Source organism: Notamacropus eugenii, chromosome 5 (assembly GCF_028372415.1).
Source record: "Notamacropus eugenii isolate mMacEug1 chromosome 5, mMacEug1.pri_v2, whole genome shotgun sequence".
Lineage (NCBI taxonomy): Eukaryota > Metazoa > Chordata > Mammalia > Diprotodontia > Macropodidae > Notamacropus > Notamacropus eugenii.
The window spans coordinates 218,036,257-218,059,333 of record NC_092876.1 but is presented as its reverse complement, the minus strand read 5'-3'; the positions used below and the strand labels follow the sequence as shown (position 1 = coordinate 218,059,333).

The 23,077-nt window shown below is 39.5% G+C and overlaps 1 protein-coding gene across 4 annotated transcripts in view; it reads right to left on the bottom strand.

The window, feature by feature from the left end:
* Nucleotides 1–23,077, bottom strand: part of TANC1 (tetratricopeptide repeat, ankyrin repeat and coiled-coil containing 1) — a 259,324-nt gene that overhangs the window by 195,265 nt on the left and 40,982 nt on the right. The window contains exon 1 of one of the 4 annotated variants that reach the window (XM_072612109.1): nt 8,298–8,404. The exons of the other annotated variants lie outside the window; for them this stretch is intronic. The gene's annotated coding sequence lies outside the window, so the exon portion shown is untranslated. Of the gene's footprint in view, nt 1–8,297; nt 8,405–23,077 lie in introns of those variants that run through there. 4 annotated transcript variants of the gene reach the window in all.

Below are 23,077 nucleotides of genomic sequence, written 5' to 3'. Positions count from 1 at the left end.
ACTACACAGAGACAGAAGAAAAGAGGGGCCACTTAAGGCCCTAAAGAATTACTGTTGTGACTTGTGATCCTACCCTTGGATCTAGTCAAAGGCAAAGCATCTATGAAAAAAGCAGTTGGACTTAGATGTCAAATGTGCCTCTCAGCTCTAAAAATCCATGAACCCTCCAAACCATGGGTAGGGAACCTGCAGCTTTGAGGCCACATGTGGCTCTCTAGATCCTCAAGTGTCATCCTTGACTGAATCCAAACTTCACAAAACAAGTCCCCTTAATAAAAGGATCTGTTCTGTAAAACTAAGACTCATTCGAAAGCCTATACCCAAGGACCTAGAAGGCCACATATGGCTTCAAGGCCCCAAGTTCCCACCCCTGCTCCAAACTCTTGATAAAACTCATAAAATAAAACAGATATTTGCAACAATGTTTTTTTGAAAGACTTCTGATCTCAAAGAAACAATCAGCTGACAACCAAAAATGTGGTTTGTACATACTTCCTTTCCTTTAACAAATTTTAAAAAAAGATGGATGGAAACATCTCCCCCGCCTTTATGCTAGTCAGATTCATAAATTTACATTCAAAGAAAAAAAATGCCTTTGCATGCACCCCTTCTAAACAAAGGCAGCTAGATAGTGGAAGTGCATAGAGGATTAGACCTGGGGTCAAAAAGACCCCAAGTTCAAATCTAAACTCAGACTTTGTGTGTGTGTGTGTGTGTGTGTGTGTGTGTGTGTGTGTGTGTGTGTGTGTGTGTGTAGTTTACTTGACTAAAATATTAATCTCAAAAGCTAATCTCTAATGTTAATAATCACCTGGAATCCTCATTTCTGTGTAGAAAAGATTTGATGTACTAAAGAGTTTGTAACTTGGGGCAAGTCAACTTTCCTCGATTTCACTTTCCTCATCTGTAAAACGGGGAAAATAATAGCACCTATTTCTTAGGGTTGTTGTGAGGATTAAATGAGATAATATTGGCCAACAGATCTCAAATCTTAAAGTAACATGTAAATGCCAGTTATTATTATTAACAAGATAAGTACATGTAAATTCTACACTCCCTTATTAAGAAATGTAACACTACTCACATTTACAAATTACTTCAAGATTTTATAAAGCACCTTCACAAAAACCCTGTGAGGCTGATAATTAATCAATCAACAAGCATTCATTCATTAGGCACTTACAATCTACCCAGCTGCAAATCCAGCTTTCCTGATTCCAAGACCAGCCCTCTTTCCACTACATCATATTACATAAGAAGGCCTGCCCTTACAATCTATTTCTTCTAAGATGATTATTTTTATATCAGTTTTAGAAATGTATTTCAACAAGACTTCAAAGTTCTCAATTTTTACCTGCAGTTTAGCACCATTTGGACTCCTTCAAGGAAAGACTTGCACCTGGATTTCTAAATATTCCTGAGCTCCACCAACTTAACCAGTTGTTTCAAATGCAATTCGTTTAAGATGACCATATGCCTGAAACTGTAGACAAATGTCATCTTGGATCATGTTAAGTTTAAAAGTTTATAACATGGTTCAACAATAGTACACATTATGGCACAGCAAGGGAATGTTTAGCTTGGCAACCTGAACTGGTTAAACTAGTTACATACAGTTCAAAAAATTCCCAACAAATATCTGCTAGATGGTAAAAGGCTGTGTGTATGTGGGTGTTTTTAGTTTAATCGACCAAAATATTAATCTCAAAAGCTAATTTCTCATATTAATAACAACCCTGAAAACTCATTCCTTTACAGAAAAGATTTGATGTACTGAAGAGTTCCAAAATTGGCTCAAGGGAGAAAAGGAACCCTTCTCACCCAAATACTTCTGTATGCACCACTGAATCCAAACCATTTTTCTCCTCTAATCTCTTCGATTTCTCTTTCAAATCAACTACATCATAAGCTCCTGTTAGATAAGAAGTTAGCTAACCTTGGTAAAGACAATTTTGAAAGACTTAAGAACTAACTCTGATTGATGCAATGACCAGTCATGATTCCAAAGGACTGATGACAAAAAATGTCACCCACAGCTTGACAAAGAGGTGACAGACTTAATATGCAAAATGAGACACAGATTTTTGGCAGCAGCCAACATAAGAAATGGTTTTCTTTCACTGTGTACACTTGCTACAGAGGTTTTTTTTTCTTTTTTCCTTCAAATGGAGGACAAGAGGGGAGAAATAAATGTTTGTTATCTGGGGGGGGGGGGGGGGCTTTTTTTTTTTTAAAGATACTCTTAGCCCAGTGGTCTAAGCCTTTAACACTGGTTCCCAATATTTGTTACAAGGATGCAAATTTTTCTCTCTTCCTGAAAAATAGATAAAATAGGATATTTATCAAAGGCTCTAAATACTTTATATAGCAGACATTCCCAAATTTTATGCATTAAGAAACCATCTGGAATTTGGATGGGGATGGGGAGAACAGGGTAATAAAGTAGAAGAGAGGCCTATAGACAACTAAATTCTGTTAGAGCAGGTATGGCATCTAAGGAACAGAGAGAAAGGCATGCCAATAGTATCACTGGCATATCAAAGTTAGAGAGGCATCATTCAGCCTTCTTACCTCCCCCCAAATACTCATGGAAAGAAGAGAAAGTAAGCCAGCAGCCTTCATAAACAGGCTCCACTCCCCTAGCCTTTAAACATCTAAAATGCCAGAAAGCCCTCAAATCTCTATAATCACAGGTCTCTAGAAACAACATTTCAAATGTCTGAGGAGGAGGAGGAGGAGGAGGAGGGAGAAGAGAAGAGGGCCCTGGACATACCGGCAGCTTTTAGCTTCATTCCTGCCCTTGCCTCCCCACATCAGTGACAAGAATGTGGCCAGAGTCCACATAATCAACCAAGTCCCAACTGGCCTGCTTTGGGCACAAAGCTGGGTGAGCTGAAACTCTACAATAAAAGCTATTCTCTCTAAGCATAAATAAGTGATAGTATAAGAATTTAACTTCACCTCTTGTCACCTCTTCCCTCCAGCAGTTAACCATTCTGAAGTTCCTCTTATTGTCTTAAATGCCATCCTATTTCTCCTCAAAGAAAATTAAACTTCCAAACTGACTACACTTCTTTGTCCTGATAACTCTCAAAGGTTAAAATTTATTTTAGCTTTTAATAAGCGTGGGTTGGGAGGCAAAGCTCAAAATACCCTAACAACAGAAAGGTTTAGAAAGGACGGGAGATATAAAGTTGAATACACACTTATCAATAATAATGACAATTAATAATAATACAGAAAGCAGAGGTGATCAGGTGGTGAAATTACATCTTCTTTGGGTTGTACAGACTATAGAATCTGATAGGAAGTTGGTCTCTATCCAATTAAAGCAAAATCTCTAATTTGAAATCAAGACTAGTAGACAGGAATAAAAAGTCAGAGTCAGACAACTGTAAATGAAATTTTATTTATACGTATGTTTGTGTATCTATAGATAGACAATACAGTCAGTATTAAGTTGTTGTTATTGGTCCTTCAATTTTGAAAAGGACAAAACATCTCCAGGGTGATGTCCTGAGATGTGCATGAATTGTATTTAAGTGAGGCAGGTACCTATTATATGTAAGGTACTACACTAACTGCTAGGGACAGATGAAAACAAAAAATGGTGCAAAAATCTTACACTGGGGGAAACAGGAGAGTAGGGAATAACATGTATACAAATTAAGAATATTAAAATGTAAACTGAGTAGAGGAAAGAAGGCACTAACAACCTGGGAGATAGCAGAAAAAGTGGACTGCCTGTGTGAATACAGGAAGGCAAGGTTACCAGGGGAACTCAGGTATTCCAGTTTGGCTCACATAGGGAGTTTATGAAGGAAAGAGGTAAAAATAAGGGTAAAACCTGGAGTCAGGAGGACCTGACTTCAAGTCAGGCCTCAGACACTTGACACTTACTAGCTGTGTGACCCTGGGCAAGTCACTTAATCCTAACTGCCTCAAAAATAAAAAATAAATAAGGGTAAAAAGGGAGTTAGGCATCAACTTGTAGAGAGTCTTAAATGCCAGCCTGAGTTTGGATTTTATCCTAGAAGCAATAGGGAACTATGAAAGGTTTAACAGGGGGTAGGATGATCAGACCTATTTTGGCAACAGTGTGTAGAATGAGTTGGAATGCAGAGAAAGTAGAAGCAAGTGATTAGAAAATAAGGAGAACAGTCCAGGTGACAGATAAAGACCTCAACAATGGCAGTAGCTGAATAAGTAGAAAAAAAACGGACAAATATGAGGTGTTATAGAATTCAAACTGACAGGACCTGTCATGGCTGGCTGAATATGGAGGGACGGAGGGAGAAGGGGAAGGAGAGTCAAGGATGCTTCCAAGGTTATGTCTCTGGGTGATCGGAGGAGAGCCCTCCACAGAAACAGGGGGGTTTGCAGTAGTCTCTGAGGCCCAGACCCGGAGGACTTCCCCAGTCCTTCTGGCTCCAAGTCAGACTTTTGTGTATCCATACAAACAATTTTACATTTCATGTGTGTCAAATCCAAAGATACACAATCACATTCTGTGTAACTTCTGGAATTCAAAACTACAGACATATTAATAGATATTCTTAACATTCTCAGAGCTTGTGAAAAATCTTGATTAGATTAGAACCTCTTCATCTGCATGTAAAGGGATGATCACTTGCAGAGGAAGAAGTTATTAGAGCTTTTTACTCCATCCAAATCATGGGTCCTTAGCCTGACATCATAAATTTTCAACTGGTGAGGTTTGGACTAAAGAAAGAAGTGTTCACCCGAGCTGATCCTTGCAAGACAGCTGGACCTAAGCCTGGCACTGGACCTAGGGTCAGGAAGACTTGAATTAGAATCCTGCTTCAGACACTTACTATCTGTGTGACCCTGGCTAAGTCATTCAGCCTGTATCTTTCTTAGTTTTCTTCACTTGTAAAATGGAGATGATCATGACAGCAGCAACCTCACGGGGTTGTGAGGATCAAATGAGACAATAAAATGGTTTGCAAGGTAATATGAGACAAGAAATCAATCAAGTCAAAAGCATTTATGAAGAATCAGAGAAAGGAAGGAGGGAGAAGGAAGGAAGGAAGGAGGGAGAGAGGGAGGGAAGGAGGGAGAAAGGAAGGAAGGAAGGAAGGAAGGAAGGAAGGAAGGAAGGAAGGAAGGAAGGAAGGAAGGAAGGAAGGAAGGAAGGAATAATAGGGAGCCACTGGAGTTTACACAAGTGGAGGAGAGGGAGGTCCTGGCATGGTCAGATCTGAACTTCAGGAAGATCAATTTGACAGCTGAGTGAAGGACAGGCTGGAGTGGAGCAGAGATCTGAGACAGGGAAACCAACCAAATGACAAAACAGGAACAACAGAATCCTTTGTTGTTGTTCAGTCATAGCTGACTCTTCATGACCCCTTTTGGGGGTTTTCTTGGCAGAGACACTGGACTGGTTTGCCATTTCCTTCTCCAGCTCATTTTACAGATGAGGAAATGGAGGCAAAGAGGGTTAAGTGACTTGCCCAGGGACACACAGTTAAGTAGGTGTCTGAGGCCAGATTTTAACTCAGGATGATGAGTTTTCCTGACTCCAAGGACTGGCACTCTAACTGTCCAATAGAACCCTAACATGCCCATTAAGCAATAAGTAAATCTTTCTTTACTGCTTTTGAGACTTCTACAGAACTTTCCTTACAAACCCATGAGATAAGTAATACAAGTATCAATCTCCTTTTTATAGAGGAAAAAACAAACTCAGAGAAACTACATGACCTTCCCAGGGGAGCAAGCAAGGAAGCCTCCGGGTCAGAATCTGAACCCCTATCTTCTGACTCCAAGTCAGACGCACCTAACCCTTGAGTATGAAGGGCCTTTTTTAGGATTAAAAATCCTACAGCCCTCCCCATGATAGTAGTTGTACAGTTAGGATCCAGTAATTGAGAAAAATATATAAAAAAATAATCCTATGAATTCAGTAATTTTGACTAACTGCAACAAAAGCTACATAACATTTGCAAAGAAGTACTATCGATGTGCAAGCTATTTGGTTTAGAGAAGTTGTGCTTGTTTATAGATCTGATGCCTCGCAGTAATTGCGTTCCTTCCTCTCTCTTCTGCCCCCATTGTGGTGGCCTAGAGGTTCATGTTTCATAGGGTAGGAACCCCTGGATTACACCACAGTCCCTTTGTTGGTTCATTTAATTCACAGTGATAGGCTTAGTTAGGTAGAGCAAGTAGCAGGAGTGCCCACTTCACAGGAGGCTCACTAAGGCTTGGTGAGTTGGTCAAAGTTATACAGTTAGTGAGTGGCAGAGCTGAAATTCAAGCCCAGGGCCTCTTGCCTCTAAGTCCAATGGCTCTTTGTACAATACCCCATTTACGACAACTCTGCCTATACCCTTGCTCACCTCACCTCATCCCCAGACACTGTTCCCTTCTTACAAAAAGGTCTGTCCTAGCCTTAGGAAGACCACCAATCATCATCTGCTGGGCAAGCCAACCACCAAGAGCTGGAAAGAGAACTGGAAAAAGAAAACCAATCAGCCCCATAAGGAAGCAGAACTAAATCATGCAGCTTTGAGCCCGCTCAGTCATCACATAGTCACCACAGCCAGCAGTAGGAAGAGCAATGACTCTGGTAGCAAGGGAACCTGGATTCAAATCCTGCCCTCTGATGTCTCCTTACTACCTATTAACTTCCCTGTATCTCAATTTCCTTGCATCTCAATTTCCTTGCTTATAAAATGAAGTTTTATCCTCTGAGGTCCTCCCTCCAGCTCTAAAGCTTGATAATATGGGACAAGTATACTCTAACCAAAGGAAAGAACAGTGAGACTTAGTAAGATAAAGACAGGCCCACAACTTGGAAGACTTTTATTTAATCTTACCCTTAACAGATTTTCCATGTTGACACCATAAGTGCATTTTCCAACAACCCTCGCTTAAAAGCACTCTATAAGAAATACCACCAGCTAAAGCGACAACATATACTTTTAAAAATCATGATTTTAATGAGATCTTTATAAGACTACTAGAGGAAGTGATCAATAGGTGATCACAGCAAGGTTTAAAAAAAGAAAACAACAACTATCTGAAGGCTAAATAAAAAGGTCCCCACATGTAAACCAGTTTCTCAAGCCTTAATCGAACTTTCTCAAGGTCAGCCTCCCTTGGATTGCCACACCTGCCCTGGAATTTGAAAAAGGTTCTTTTTTAGGATACTCCCCATGCTCAAACACATCGAAAGCCAGGCTCTCTCCCAACTCAAATCTCTCATAGCAATGCTGCCAGCCTACAATGCCAAAAGGAAGGGCTTTATCCTGTGGAATCACGTATGAGCCAACAGAACTATCTTGGCAGGACACCAGAGTACTAATAGGTTTGTGCATGCACAGGCTGGGTGGAGGACACTTTCTTCCCTTGGAGCCTGTTTAATTAGGAGCTCTGGAGGAGCATGCCCACTCCCACCCCATAGCACCCAACCACCATCCCCCAGCCCATCATCATGAAACTTCAAAGATGAGAAAGGAGCTCAAGGGTTTTTCTCTGGGTGAACAGCAATACTGAAAATAAGTTCAAAAGTTTGTACCCTGCCTGTAGGTTCACACAAAGTTAGGGCAGGATGGAGGCTTTCCCTAAAAGATAATCTAGATTGCACTTATTCAAAGTCACAAAATAATAATGAACTGGGACTTAAGTTTAGAGGTACTGATGACAAAGCCCAGCACTGTTACATGAAGGTACAATTGATAGCCTAGAAACCCCAGGAAGAAAAAACATCTCCCAGAATGAATTTTGTTCAACCGCCATCACAACTAGTAGGCCGTAACTGGAAATCTGTCACTCTCCCTTCCATTTGAAAAGTAGTCAATAAACTGGACCTTTGAAAGAATTTGTACAAAGTGAAGAAAGTATTGGATTTCAGGTCAGAAGACCTGGGTTCAAGTCCCAGCTTCTCCACTTACTATCTATGTGGTCCTGGACAAGTCACAACCTCTCTCAGTCATACTTTCCTCTTACATTAACTAAGAGATTTGAATTAGATGACCTCTGATCTCCTTCCAGTCCCAAAGGCATATAATTCTATGAATAGTTTAAGTATAACACATGACACACTAATACATGAAAAGTGTATCTGCCCCACATTCAAGTTGGCCATTTTCCTTTAGAAGACTCTAACCCACATTTAGCCATATTCCTCCATCTTAACAGGGATTCTTAGCTTCCCAGGTAGAGTTGCCTAAGGTTTCTACCTCAGCCAACTTAGTCTTTAACCATTCACAGCTGGATAGCTCCACCTGGTGAGGAGAAGTCCAAATACCTGCCTCTCCCATAAAAGGGATCACTTGCCTCTTTATCTGCAGGAGTGGTAAGGAAGCTTTGTTTAAATAAGACTCAATAGCTAGGAAAGAGAGACTCAAGACTCCCAGCTGTCACAGATCTTCAGCCAATTCTCCTTTCACACAGCCCACCTAAACAGAAGAAAAGGGATGTTAAGCCATATCCACTAGGTTCAGAGAATAGCCTTTGTTGGCCTCTAAAGTCAGGGAGCATCTTTCTGCTGACAAGGCATAAAAATTCCTGGATCAAAAAATAAAATGTGTAAAGCATCTTAAAATCAATCTGTGTTTCACATATACGTTTTACCTTCTTCCCCCTACCTCATCCTCCTTTTGCCCAACTGAAACTGCCCGTCATAGTTTCACTACTCCTATGAAGACAGGAAACCAAACTTTGGGAAAGAATAATACAGAAAAAAAATAGGAAAGTGAGGGAGCTTAAGAAACTGTCAAAGGACCCAAAATAAATTACTGAGTTCTCAAGGGGAGGCAGCTTCCTGAGAGAAGGCCTATCCCTGGCAGCCTGTTTTTGTGGTGGCCAGATCACAGAGTTTGGATTCTGCATTCAGTCCTACATGGGCTAGCAGAGTCAAATGCCATAATTATAAGAGGCCAAGAAGGAGACTAGAACCATCAGGAATTACCATGAGGCCTTCCTTAAAACAACAACAGCTACATCCTCTGATACAGAAAAGAGTTTCATCTTAGATCTTTCTCTCAGAAGATAAGCTGTCATCTACACTGAGTCAATTTTTAAAAAAAAATCTTTCTTTATTCCCCCTCCCTCTGTCTTACCTTTAGTTTTTAGCCCTTCAAAAGTGTGTGGCAAGGATGCGAGTGCTCAGTGAAAGGTTAGAGTAGCATCTCCCAAACCACATTCTATGGAACCCAGTTGTTCTAAATGACATGATTAGGGGGCTCTGTCTGAAAGATTTCTATGATTGCTATATTTTTCCTTTCTAAAATATATAATACAAAAGACTGTATGTATACACAATGCTTATTTTGGGCCACAGTTCTTTTTTCAGTATGACAACAGCCTTAATTTCTTATAGTTTACTCCAAAATTTTCTCTTTCTCCCTTTAGTCCACTCCTTCCCCAACAACCCACCCAAAACACCATTTATCAGTCCATCATTCTATGCAAAGTCAGAATATATTCCTTCTATGACCAAATTAGGTCAGAAAGTAGTGAGATAGGATATAAGAATAACATAAAAAGATCCTATGGGGCAGCAGAGGAAAAGACAATTCTGTATGCTGTTATGAAATTTAATAGAACTAAATCTAAACTCCTATACTTGAATTTAAAAAAAAATATCAACTTCAGGAGCTCAAGATAGGAAGCTGCTACTAGACAACAGTTCCTGGAGGGGGAGAAAGGATCAGGGGGTTTTAGTGACCTACAAACTCAATGAGTCAATAGTGTGGACAGAATACCCTCAAAAAATTTAATATGAAATGTGGTTGCATTGAGAGGAAAAATATCCATAACAAGGGAGGTAACAGTCCCACTGTACTTGTGCAGGCAAGCTACTTCTGGAACACTGTTTAGCTCTGGGGGCCATATTTTAAGGAGGGTCACTGATAAGCTGGAATACATCCAAAAGAGGCCAACCAACCACCAAGATGATGAGGACTGAAGACCACACTAGGTAAAGAGCACTTGGAGGAATGGGTAGTATTTAGCCTGGAGAAAGGAAGCAGTCAAAGTATAAGAAGGGCTGTCAGACAGAAGAAAAATTAAGACTTCTGCTTGGTCCCAGAGGGCAGAACTGGGAGTAATGAGTGAAAGTCACGAAGAGGTAGATTTACTGTTGACGTAAAAAAATAAAACAAAGTAACTTCTTACAATAAAAGCTGTCCAAAAGTGTCACAGACTAAAGAGAAAGGATTCCTTCTCACTGAAAGTCTTTAAACAAGGACTCTAAGGGAAGGCTGTAGAGTCTAGAATGTACTTAGCATGTGGATGAGATGAAAAGATCAAAGACAGAGGATACCTTAAAAGTGATCTCATCCAACCCCCTTACTTTAGAGATGAGGAATCTGGGGTTCACAAAGGTTAAGTGACTTGACCAAGTTCACACAGGCAAATTGAGGCATCAAACATTTATCAAATGCCATACACTGGTAAACTTATGCTGGGGATACAAAGAAAGAAAGAAAAAAGTTCCTACCCTCGGAGAACTCCCAATCTAATAGGGAAAACAATATGGAAATCATTATGTTCAAACAAGAGACATACAAGATAAACAGGAGTTAGTCTCAATGACCAAATGGGAATTCAAATTCAAATCCTCCGACTCCAAATTCAGCAGCAAGATGTAGAATACCCAAATTCAAATCCAGTCTCAAACATTCACAATGTAGGACACTGGACAAGTCACTGAACCTCTATTTGACTCAGTTTCTTAATCTGTAAAATGAGAATAATAACCGTACCAAATTGGTTGTTGTAAGGCTAAAATGAGATGTATGTAAAGTGCTTTGAAAACCTTAAAACACTATACAAATGCTATGACTATTATTTCCCTGATAGCATCCTATACAAATTCGTCACTGTCTGGGCAGTTCTTTATTCTTGTATAGTTTTAAAGACCCATAAGGTTTTACACATTTAAACTCTGCCCCGCCCCCCCATCACTTCTATCTCCAAAACGAGGAGCTGTTACAGATCAACAAAGATCATTAACATTTTAAACAATTTTAATCCTCTTCTCTCATACTTACATTTACAGATTATTTCTGAAATCCCCCCCAACTCCGATTCAGTGATCAGTAGACAAACTCCCAACCACTCCCCTGCAGGATTCACAGAAATAGCTGTAGGGTCTATATGTAGGGCTGTAGGCCCATGGCTTAAATTCCCCATCCCTAAATTAAAAATACAAACAAAACAAAAAAACTGATTCCAGACTGGTTCCTCAACCAACAAATCCCTCAAATGTCTCACATCTGCCTAAAACTTACAGTTCCACTAGGGCAGGAATCCTATCTTACTTAAACTTCGCATTTCCACCAGGATTAGCACAGTACTCTAAACAATGCATGCACATCATAAAATACGTTGAAGTGGATCCTTTTGAAGGCAGCTAACTCATGCTGCACATGCTCAGCAAACAGGGTTTCCAAAATCAAAAATGTTAATGAATGATGCTATCAGGCATAATTTTAAGAAGATCACCCAATGTTTGCTCATTCATTTATCCCAAAAAAACATTTATTAAGCACCTTTTCATTTGAAACATTGTGAGACGAGGCACACTCGTAAGCTCCTCACAGAGCAGAGTAAAAAGAGATGGAGAAACATAAAAAAATTTGTATGAAATGATGAAGACTAAAAAAAATAAAACCTGGAAAAACAATATATAACAGCTACAATACCGTAAGTGGAAATAATTCTGAAAGGCACCTAAATTCAGGTTTTAACTGTAATGACCAATCTCATTCCCAAAGAACAGACGATGAAAGAATTCTATCTCTGTCCTCAGCAGAACTGGAAAACTATGGGGTAGGATCTTGTAGATGAAAAGGCAGAAGAACACAGTACATTTGGGGCAGACAGAAGAATGAAGTCTATTTTTGCCGTAATATTGAATGCATGGAAGGGGAAAAAAAACGTAAGACAAAGCTGAAAAGATAAGCTACTGTCAGACTGTATGCCAACAGCAAAATAAAACTTAAATCTATACACACACATATATATTTGTGTGTATATATACTTACACATATGCACATGTGTATATATACATTTATATATACTTACATACACATATGTGCATAGATGTGTGTGTATACACACACGTGTACATACATACACACACACACACTATACTTACTAGACATCAGGAAGCCAATGAAAGAATTCTAGCACATAACAGCAGCAATATGAAAGATACATTGAACGGAAAGGGAAAGCATGGCAGCAGAAAAAACAAGGAGATTATGATGTTTCTGAACGTACAAGATGAAAGAACATCCAACAGAAAAAAGAGATCAATGGCGCTTACAGCTACAGAGAGGTCATGGGAGATGAAGAACTAACAAAAGAAAATGAGATGTGGAGAGCAGAAAGTCACTGGTGACCTTGGGAAGACAGTTTCAGTAGAGCTGTGAGAGGTGGAAGCCAGATCGTAAACGACTGATGAGACTGGGAGGCAATAAAAGGATCAAACAAACAATTTTTTCCAGTTTAACAGAAGCAGCTGAATAGGGTTAGGAAGGTCAAGGGAAGACTTTTCTTATGATTGTTGACCTACAGATGTTTGCAGGTCAATGGGAAGGAAGCATCAGGAAGTAATTAATTGAGGATTATAGGATGTTCTAGAGCAGGCAAGAGGCTGGGTAAGGTTCTAGATAAGGCAAAAGGAAAAGTCAGCGGCTGAGTGTGGGGTTAGGGCCTTGAGGAGAGAAAATTATTTAGAACACTTTGCTATGAGGGCTGAGAGAAGAGTCAAAAATAAAAGAGGCAACAGGTATAGATGGAAAAACCACTGGCTCTCTAGCCTGAAAACTGCTCTCAAATTCCAGCTTTTGACACTTCCTACATCTGTGACCTTGGGGAAGTCATCGTGCCTCAGTTTCTTCATCTGTAAAATAAAGGGGCTGGATTAAATGGCTTCTAAAGTTCCCTCTAGTTTTAAATCTATGATCGAATGAGTGGTGAAGACTCACCCAAGAATGCAGAGGATGAATTTAAAATAGATATCAATGTGACTTTACGTCTTTCTTTAGCAATACTCAGCAGAAACAAAAGAGAAAAATCAAGTTTTTAAACAAACTACACGTAATAAAAGTTCATAATTTTGAAAACAATGCTCTTTGGTGATGGCAAAGTTCATAATGAAAATTTATTTTTAAAAAGATACAAGTATTGTTAATCACCATTGGAAGCTATTTGAACAATGAGTGAGGGTTTTTTCTTGGGACATAACTGGTACATCAAAACCATTTTAAAAAATATTTTAACAACTATAAACACCAATTGCTATATAGGAAAAGAATAACTGGATAATGTGATTTTTTAAAAGAGGGCTGGAAAGGTTAACAGATTCAGTATAAAAGAAAGATAACTCAACTTGCCTTTAAAAAAAAAAAGCTTTAGCTAGCTCAAATGTCCTTCTGCATGATTTCAGTTACTAACTAAATGGAGCTTTCATTTTCTACTCAAAATTTATTTTTGAAATACTTATTTTTCATAGAATTCTAAAGCTTTCTGCCTTCTACCATATTGTGGAAAATTTTTATTTTCTCTCTAGGCTTTATGGAAACTGCCTTTTGGTCATGCTAACAATGCAGGCAACTGAATCCTGCATCTTTATCACTCCTGGGAGGAAATATTACGGAATCATTGTAATCTAAAAATAATACCAGCACTTCTCAATGTCACAGCTGCTCCTTGAGTGACCAGCTAAGTTTTAAAAAAAAAAACCATTTGCTTCTAGTATCTATATGGCAATGGATGTCTAGAATAATAGAGGTGGTACTGGTAGAGGTAATGGTGATGGTGGTATAAGCAGTAGTAATAGTAGTAGCAGCAGCAGCAGAAGTAGAAATAATAGTAGTAACAGTAATATAATAATTACAATACATTATATAGATTCAGACCATGGAGGTGTAGTCCATCACCCCTACTTTACAACAGAGAACGCTGAACACTAAAAGAAGCATTTGGCTGAGATCGCACCAGCAGTAAGTAGCAGAAGCAGGATGGTAGTGAGGACAGCTAATATTTGTATAGGGAGGTTTTCAGATATCATTTGATTTGATCCTCACAACCATCCTGGGAGACAGATAAGGTAATATTACTATCCCTATTTCACAAATGAGGAAACTGGGCAGTCACAAGTAACTTTATGAAGAAAGTGGGACTTGAAAAGATGAGCAGGACCTACAAGATCTGTATCAAATTGCTTACTGTCTTCAGTGGGGGGAGAAAATTTGGAACTCACAATTTTATTTTAAAAAATAGTAAGCAAATTGCATGCAGTCTTGGGGAGGGTGAAGAGAAGGGGGAGAATTTGGAACTTAAAATCTTATTAAAGTGAATGCTGAAAATTAAAATAATTAAATAAAAACGTTAAGACTTGTCTTTACATGTAACTGGGGAAAATGAAACATTATTTAAAAGAAAAAAAGGAAAAATTTAAAATATCGCTTCAAGGTTATGTGTTAAGAGAGGGAGTAGAGCTGTATTATTCCTCTACTCTTATGGGATAATTGTATGGCTTCTGACAAATATCTTTATGTAAAATGGAGACAATACTTCAGATTTAGTGAATGGAAATGTTTTAAACTATGTTTAATCATATAAAGTTGCAGTAAATGTAATCTAAAAAAAGAAAGATGAGCAGAAGCTGGATGAAAGGCAGAGGGTACAGAAAAGGTATGTTAAGTAAAAGCTTAGCAGAGATAAAAGTACATCCAGTGGTCACAAAAAGGAAGAACTGGGGAAGAGGTGAAGGGAGAAGGGAGGGAGGGGGGATGGAGGGAGAGAGAGGGAGAAAGGGGGGGGGGGAGAGAGAGAGAGAGAGAGAGTGAGTGAGAGAGAAAGAGAGAAAAAGAGAGAGAGGAAAAGAGAGAGAGAGAGAGAGAGAGAGACAGAGACAGAGACACAGAGAGAGAGAGAAAAAGAGGGAGAAAGAGAGAGAGAAAGGGAGAGAGATAGACAGAGACAGAGAGAGAAACTGGTTAAATAGATAGAATATTCAGAACTCCACAATTCAGGTAAAAGAAGACACTATGAAACAAAATGCAATCAATGGAAAGAATTGCTAAAATGCAGGGAGGTAGACCAAGACTGGAAAAAGCCAGAATCATTCAATATGATTAAATATTTCTTTCAAAAATGAATAAACAAGAGTTTGAAATTAGCAAATCAATTCAACAAATAATTTATCAAGCTGACTAGCACAGAGCACATCATTTATTCAACATCATTGTGGAACTACAAATCCAAGAAAACAGATTTTCTAGTAACCGACACTTACAAACACACCCCTTGTAGATCTAAAGGGATAAAGACAAGACCTGTGACTACATTGGTATATGTAGAGGTTTGCCAGCCTTTTTTGTTTCTTGGACCTCTGTGGCAATCTCATGAAATCTACGGACCCCTGCTCAGAATAATGTTTTGCTGATTACATTCATAATTGAAGTAAATGCTAAATTTCACTTATAAATAGTAAAAATAAAAAATGGAAGGAAGGCAGGGAGGAAGAAAGGAAGAAAGAAAGGAAGAAGGAAGGAAGGAAGGAAGGAAGGAAGGAAGGAAGGAAGGAAGGAAGGAAGGAAGGAAGGAAGGAAGGGAGGATGGATTTATTAAACACCTACTATATGGCAGGCACTAGGCTAAGTGCTTTACAAATATCAACTCATTTGATTCTCCCAACAACCCCTCGAGGTAGGTGCCATTATCCCTACTTTACAGCTGAGATAACCAAGGTAAACAGAGATTCAGGCTCACACAGGCAGTGGCTGTCTGAGGCCACATGTGAACGCAGAACTTCCTGACTCCTGCACTCTATCCACTGAGTCAGAGGCTAAGTGACTGTCCTGATCACACATCCAGTTTGCATCACAAATAGATTTGATCCCAAATCTCTAGGGTTCCAAGTCCAGTGCTCCCTATCTACTTGTCCATGACGCCTCTCACATAATGCATTATTTTATATTATGGTCATGTGTCCATACTTTGAAATTCTGGTATGTTTTTTAAAAGCTAACTGTAAATTTCTTGTATGTTTTTAAAAGGAAAAACCCACACTTTCTTTTAAAATTATGAAATAACTAAGAGAGCCTTGGGTTCTAGTACTGATTCTGCCCTGATTAGGTATATGACCTTGAAAAAGTCACAACCTCCCTAACCTTGGTTTCTTTGTTCAAGGGATAAGGGGAAAGAAGAAAAAAAAACTCGTGTGAAGAGTGGTGGAGTTGAATTCAATGACCCCCAAGGTCTCTGCCAGCTTTAAATATCTTTGATTCTAACTAGCACTCTCAGATCAATGCGACTAGACAAAACAAACAACAACTGACGACAACTGCTATGAGGAGAAATCTGCCTCCAAACCAGTTGTTTTCTCACACCACTTTTAGGGAATTCTTGGCAGCACATGATAGAAACATCAGAGGAACACAAAAAATGCCTTCGCTGGCAACGCAAGTCTTTATGGAAATGCTTATGTGTCCAGCACCTCTACCACTTAAAACATTCGCTGAACTATTTTATAGCAACAGAAAAGTGACCCTCTCAAAGAAGCAAGGATACCTAATGGTTAACTAAAATAACCTGATGAACCCATTACTCAACACTTAACTAATTTGCAATTGAAATATTTTAACAGTTATCAAAAGAGGTATTTGCAAAACCTAGAAAAGCCACGTGTTATATTATACAGTAGTTGAGGGAAATGGAGTAACTATTTTCACAGATGTATAACTGGGCTAAAGACTTCTTTTTAAATGCAAAGGCCTCAGGAGAACGTTCCTGTATCAAAGAGCTGTGAGGGGGCCAGCAGGATAGAGGTTTAATACCTGTCTAGAGCTGGTCTTCCTCTCATTATAACTTCTCAGCACAGGCTACTCTTTCTCTCTCTTCTCCGAAAATATACAAAATGGGAGGCTTCCCACCAAGCCTGGTGCACTGTGTTGCCTTTGAACTATGTGTTCCTAGGGAAAATACTCATAGGAGGTTTTGATCTTCATGTCCAGTTTATAAACTATGTCCAGTTTATAAACTATTCACAACATCAATGTGGTGCGCATGCGTGCACACACACACATTCACTCTGTCTCTCTCTCACACACTCACTCACACACACACACACACACACACACACACACAGATGGAGACGCCTATAATAAATCTCACACAGTAGGGTGTTCCAAATCATCCCAAGTATTTAAAGTTTATAGATGGTGCAATCTAAAAGCATCTGCACACCTGATTTCAATTCAAAAAAGCAAAGACGCAAAAGACCAATTTAACCTTGAAAACTGCTCCCATTCAGAGAAAGGGGCACAGAATACAGCATCTGGCTTGGGAATTGTTAACCTGAGAACTATGTAAGCATTATAACTATGTTACAAAAATCCACTGACTTAGCTAGAGTCCATTAAAACCAACTGCTACCTGGCCCTTCCTACCTCCATCTTGAACTAATGTATCTGACAGTTAGAAGCCAAATGTAAAACTTGACATTTATCGCTATTCAAAAGTTGATCAGACTTCTTTGGGAAGGAACTGTCCCCCACGAATGTTCTTCAAGCAAAGGTTCAATAATGGGTTGTCAAGTACATAGTTTGGGGGATTCTTATTCAAGTACAGGCTCTACCAATGGCCTCCAAGATCCCTTCCAATTCAGAAACAATGTAAAGGGATATGCTTTCTTTCCTTGAAATAACAAGTCTCATCAATACTGACCAATACATGGCTGCAGGACTCTATGGACACACAACATATCATCATACTCCCTTAACAGCTGCATTTCTAGAAAGCAGAAGCCCTTCCACCCCAGGTTAGTATAACAAAAAAAACAAAAAACAAAAAAACAACAAGAACTTGGCCTAGTAGGTTGTGTACCCTATAAATACACTCAAGAACCAGTTCATTTCTTTCCACCAGGGCAAAACACAATTTAATGTACTACAGGGTAAAGGTTCATTTGGCAAAGTGCTTAGTTTTAAAGTGACCTGCCTGTGAACAGAAATATTTTTTTACAGTCCGTTTCCCCTAGGGATCGTAGAGCTAGAAGGGAAAAGAAAAAAACTTTACTAAAGCAGCCTAAATCAATGGGGCATAACCATAACTGGCTGGGAAACTGTTTCAACCTACAATATAGTACCGTAGCATACAGCTTTGAAACAAAGACTTTGGGTTTTCTTTGACTCTAGGTGTAGCCGAGGTTAAACAGGATTATAGATAAGAGTCCATCACAGCAAACATACACCTGGAACACCCTTGGATACTTCCTGAAATTCAGGAACATGATGAATCAGCACCTGAGCCCTTTGGGGATGACGACCTTCCTGGCTGGTTCCTGTCAAGTGGCCTAGCACTGAAAAGACTTGTCCTTTTGATTCACTATAGAAAATTTTTGAGTGGTTCCTTGGTCTTTCCCCTCCCCAAGACAGTAGCAGGAGGGGTGGGGTGCTACATCAATTAAAAAGAAACCTCTTCAGGCTGGATCTCCTCTATGGAAGGTATTATTTTATTCAAGATTTCCACTGATGGGTAGGTAAGGATTATAGATTACCGAATCTTGTTTCAATTTGTTTATATCAAAAGCACACTTGTAAGTATTATGTATTTAGCAATCTTTTTCTGAGTAGAAATAAATACCTGTACCATAACTGATGACATCAAGCACTTTTCCAATCCACCTTTAGAAAAGATCCCAGTCCAAATCTAAGCTATAACTAAGTGGGGGAAGAAGTGTTACTAAGCTAAGATTTAAGAACAGTGATCAAAGTAATGATCAACCACTATTCCAGAGTGCCTTTGCGTGTTACCTACTTCTTGACAGAGAAACTCAAGGGGCAGAAAGATACTTATTTCTGGACATCAATTTGTCTGAATTTGTTTTGACTATTCTTTTTTGTTACATGGGCTGTCTGTGTTCTTTACTGGGGGGAAGGGAATTTGAAGGAAGAGAGGGAGATTAGACATAATGACAACAAAAAATAAGGGAGCAAAATAAGAAATAAGGGGGAAAATTAAATACACAGGAAAGCCTAGACAGAAGGTACCGTATTCAATTTATATGAACTTTCATATACAAATCTGTTTCATATGCAATCCTCTATTTATGTTTGACTTGGAAATTTAAAAATAAAAAAAGGGCTCTCCATGGAGGCCCTTGCCAGCACTGAAAGTCACCAGCAATCTGGCCCCTCCCTACTTTCTCTAACGTTATCTTCCACCATTCCTCGACATTTAACTCTCAATATCTGCCAAACTAGTCCAATGATTACCTACTCCAGACTTTGGCTGATGCTGTGGCCCCCGCTGCACATTACCACTGTCTTCACAACACACATGCCCAATGATACAGACGGTCCTGCCCATGCAAGGAAGAGCACTTGTAGGTTGTTGCTGCACTCCAGGCAAGTCTGTAGGTGGACAGAGTTTCCCAACCATCTGTCATGTCACATTGCTTGAGGCTGTTTAAGAATTCACTGAGCTTTCCTCTCCCTCTTCTGTCTCCCAATTGGGTGATTCTTGAAGGAAAAGGAACCATCATCACCCCAAATATTCTAAGTATAACTATGAAGTCTAAGCTTTTAGTTTTATAAAGTATTAGGCCCAAACCATCCACTATAGCCCAAAGACCCTTGGGAGAAGGGAAAAGAAGGGTAACCTGCTCATCACTTGACACAGTCATTAAAGACCAAAAGTTAAAGTAAAAGAAGATGAGAGGGCTACCTATTTCTGTCCTCAAATATAACATGCAGTGGAGCACGTGTTAATCATGTTACCGCTTAACACACAAGGGAATCAGCCCTCCAGTGACAAGCCAAGTTTCAATAGCTACTAAAATATTCTGCCAAAAATTAAATGTGTAAGACAGACCTTCCCAGGTTGTCTACACTACTACTAATGTTCATTTACTGGTTTTATATAATAACTGGGATTAAGATAATGCTTCAAGGTTTGCAAAGAACTTTACCTGTGTTTTCACTTGATCCTTACAACAATGCAGAGAGGTATGTACTATCATCATCCCCACTTTAGAGATGAGGAAACTGAGGCACACAGGGGTTATGTGAATTGCTCAGTATCACACACTTTATAAGTGTCCGGGTCAGGATTCTAACTCAGGGCTTTAAGACTCTCTACGGCCAATGAGCTGTAGCAGTGCAACCCCTAGCTGCATCAGGGCAGTGACAGAAATACAAGACTATCATGAATTTGTAAATGACTGCATAAATGAAACAGATGAAATTCAACATTTCTCTGATGGATCCATGATCTCATTGATAGGACTAGTCCCTCCACCTCCTTTCTCCTCGTTGTACTAGAGAGGGTCTTCTTCTATATCTTGGAATATTTCTTGGATATTAGCTAAACACTTGGGCTGGGCAGTCCAAAGTGTCCTCCCTCACTCTTAGTATTATTAATAGCTAGCATTTTATATAAAGTTTTGCAAAGCAGTTTATAATATTATCTCATTTTATCCTCATAACAATCCAGGCAGGTAGGTGCTATTATTATGCTCATTTAACAGATGAGGAAACTGAAGTTGATAGAACTTAAATGACTTGCCCAAGGTCACACAGATATGAAGTTTCTGGGGCAGGATTTAAGTTCAAGTCTTCCTGACTCCAGCTCCAGTGTTCTAACCACTGAACCACCTCACTGCCAAGAACATGACTAGCCCAGCTGTCTTTTAAGCCACTGGGGCAGCTAGGTGGTGCAGTGGATAGAACACCAGTGCAGGAGTCAGGAAGACCTGAGTTCAAATCTCACCTCAGACACTTGATACTCACTAGCTATATGACCTTGGGCAAGTCACTTAACCCTGATTGCCTCATCCTGGGTCATCTCCAGTCATCCTGATGAATATCTGGTCACTGGATTCAGATAACTCTGGAGGAGCAGTGAAGCTGGTGACCTGCACAGCCCTCCCTCACTCAAAACAAAATCAAGTGCAAGTCATGTCTTTATTTCTCTGATGGCATGGTCTTCTTTGGCAACGAAGGATGAACACACACCTTTTAAGTTACTGGTGACACAGAAAATCATCACTGGTGATACATTTATAATCTGCTTCTATAATCAATTATTCAAGTAATTACTAAGCACCTAATTATTTACTGTGCTAGGCACAGGAGATAAAAGGACAAAGATAGAACAATCCCTACCATGTGCCTTTTCATTACTCTCTAGATTACTAACAATTTTGATTCATCAGAGATCACGGTGTTCCTGATCCACAACCATATGGCATTGTGAATAGTATATTGTTGTTAAAAAAAAATAAGCATGTGTCATGAGCAGCTTGGGAGCATTGTGAGAATACTGCCCAATTTCCCAAATGCAATCCAAGTGATTTTTTAATTGTTAAATTTAACACTTTTCTCAGTCCTCATCCTTCTTGACCTCTCTGCAGCCTCGGACACTATATATCACCCTCTTCTCACCGACACTCTCTTCTCTCTAGGTTTTAGTATCACTACTGTCTCCTAGTTCTCCTTCTACCTATCTGAAGAACCCTTCTCAGTCTCCTTTCCTGAATGGTCAGCCAGTTTAGGTCATGCTTTCTAACTGTGAGAATTCCCTCAAGGTTCTATCCTCTATCCTGGGATTTCCTCTCTTCTCCCTTTGAACTATTTCAGTGGGTGATCTCATTGGTCCCCATGGATTTAAGTGTCATCTCTCTAAAGATGATTTTCAGGTCTATTTTTCCAGCCCTTATCTCTCTCCCATCCTCAAGTTTCACATCTCCAAGTACCTACCAGACACCTTAAACTCAGTGTCTAAAACTGAACTCATCTTTTCAAACCCTCCTTTCTTCCCTGTTACACTCATTCTCATCCCTCATATCCAATACGTTGCCAAGCCCTGTTAATTCTGCCTTTGTAACTTCTCTCAAATATATCCCCCTTCTTTACCCTGATGGTGTCACCACCCTGATGCAGGCCCTCAACACCAAGTTGGAATTTTGCAAAAACCAGCTAGTTGGTCTCTCTGCCTCAAGTTTCTTCCCACCCTAGCTTATTCTCCATTCAGCCATCAATCCAATATTCCTAAAGTGCAGATGTGACCATGTCACCATCACCACCCCCATTAAACTCCAATGGATCTCCATCATCTCCAAATCAAATATAAAATCCTGTTTGGCTTTTGAAAGCCCTTCAAACCTGACACTTTCAGTCTTATATCTTGTAACTGCCATGTACTATGCAATGCAGTGACTGTTTGCTGTTTCTCCATGCCCTTTCCCTGGAAATCCCTCCCATACCTACAATTCTCTTCCTCTTCACCTCTACCTCCTGGCACCCTTCAATCTTAGCTAAAATCTCACCTTCTACAAGAAGCCTTTCCCAGTGCCTTCCTTCTGCAATGACCTCTAATTTATCCCGGAGGTCTTTTTTGTACATCATTATTTCCATGTTGTCTCCCCCATTACACTGAACTCCTTGAGAGCAGATTATCTTTGGCCTCTCTTTCTATCCTCAGCACTCAGCACAGTGCCTGGTACATAATTAGGGCTTAATAAATGCTTACTGACCCAATAACAGGGATTGCATTTGCTTTCCTTGCATCCCCAAAGCTCATCACAATGCTTAGAATAAAATAGGAGTTTAATACTTGCTTGCTGATTTGACTTGATATCCTGCTTTTGTAACATTTATTTTGTGCCCTGCTCATTGTCCATCCACAAAATCTATTCAAGACACATGTTTTGATAAATTAATGCAATACACTACCCAGTCAACTGCAGGTCCTAATTTGGGCAGTATGCAGCTTCCTTCAGTTCATGTTTTCTGAGTGAACTGTGAGACATATCCCTTTTGAAAGACTGAGAAGGCCCTGTCGTCAGGTATGATCAGTAAACCATCTATAACAGTTACAGCTGGGAAAACTTCATCATCTATAAGGAAATGCTCTTTCTTTTGCACTCTGTATTCAACATCTTTAATGATACCTCCATCTTGATAGGAATTATTAAAGGATGGTTGAACAAAAGTACGTCTGAATTTGGTTCTACTAGAAATACTGTAAGATCTCAATGCAACTTGAGAGACTCTTTGATACAAGAGACTTTTCAAGGCTGACTTTAGCT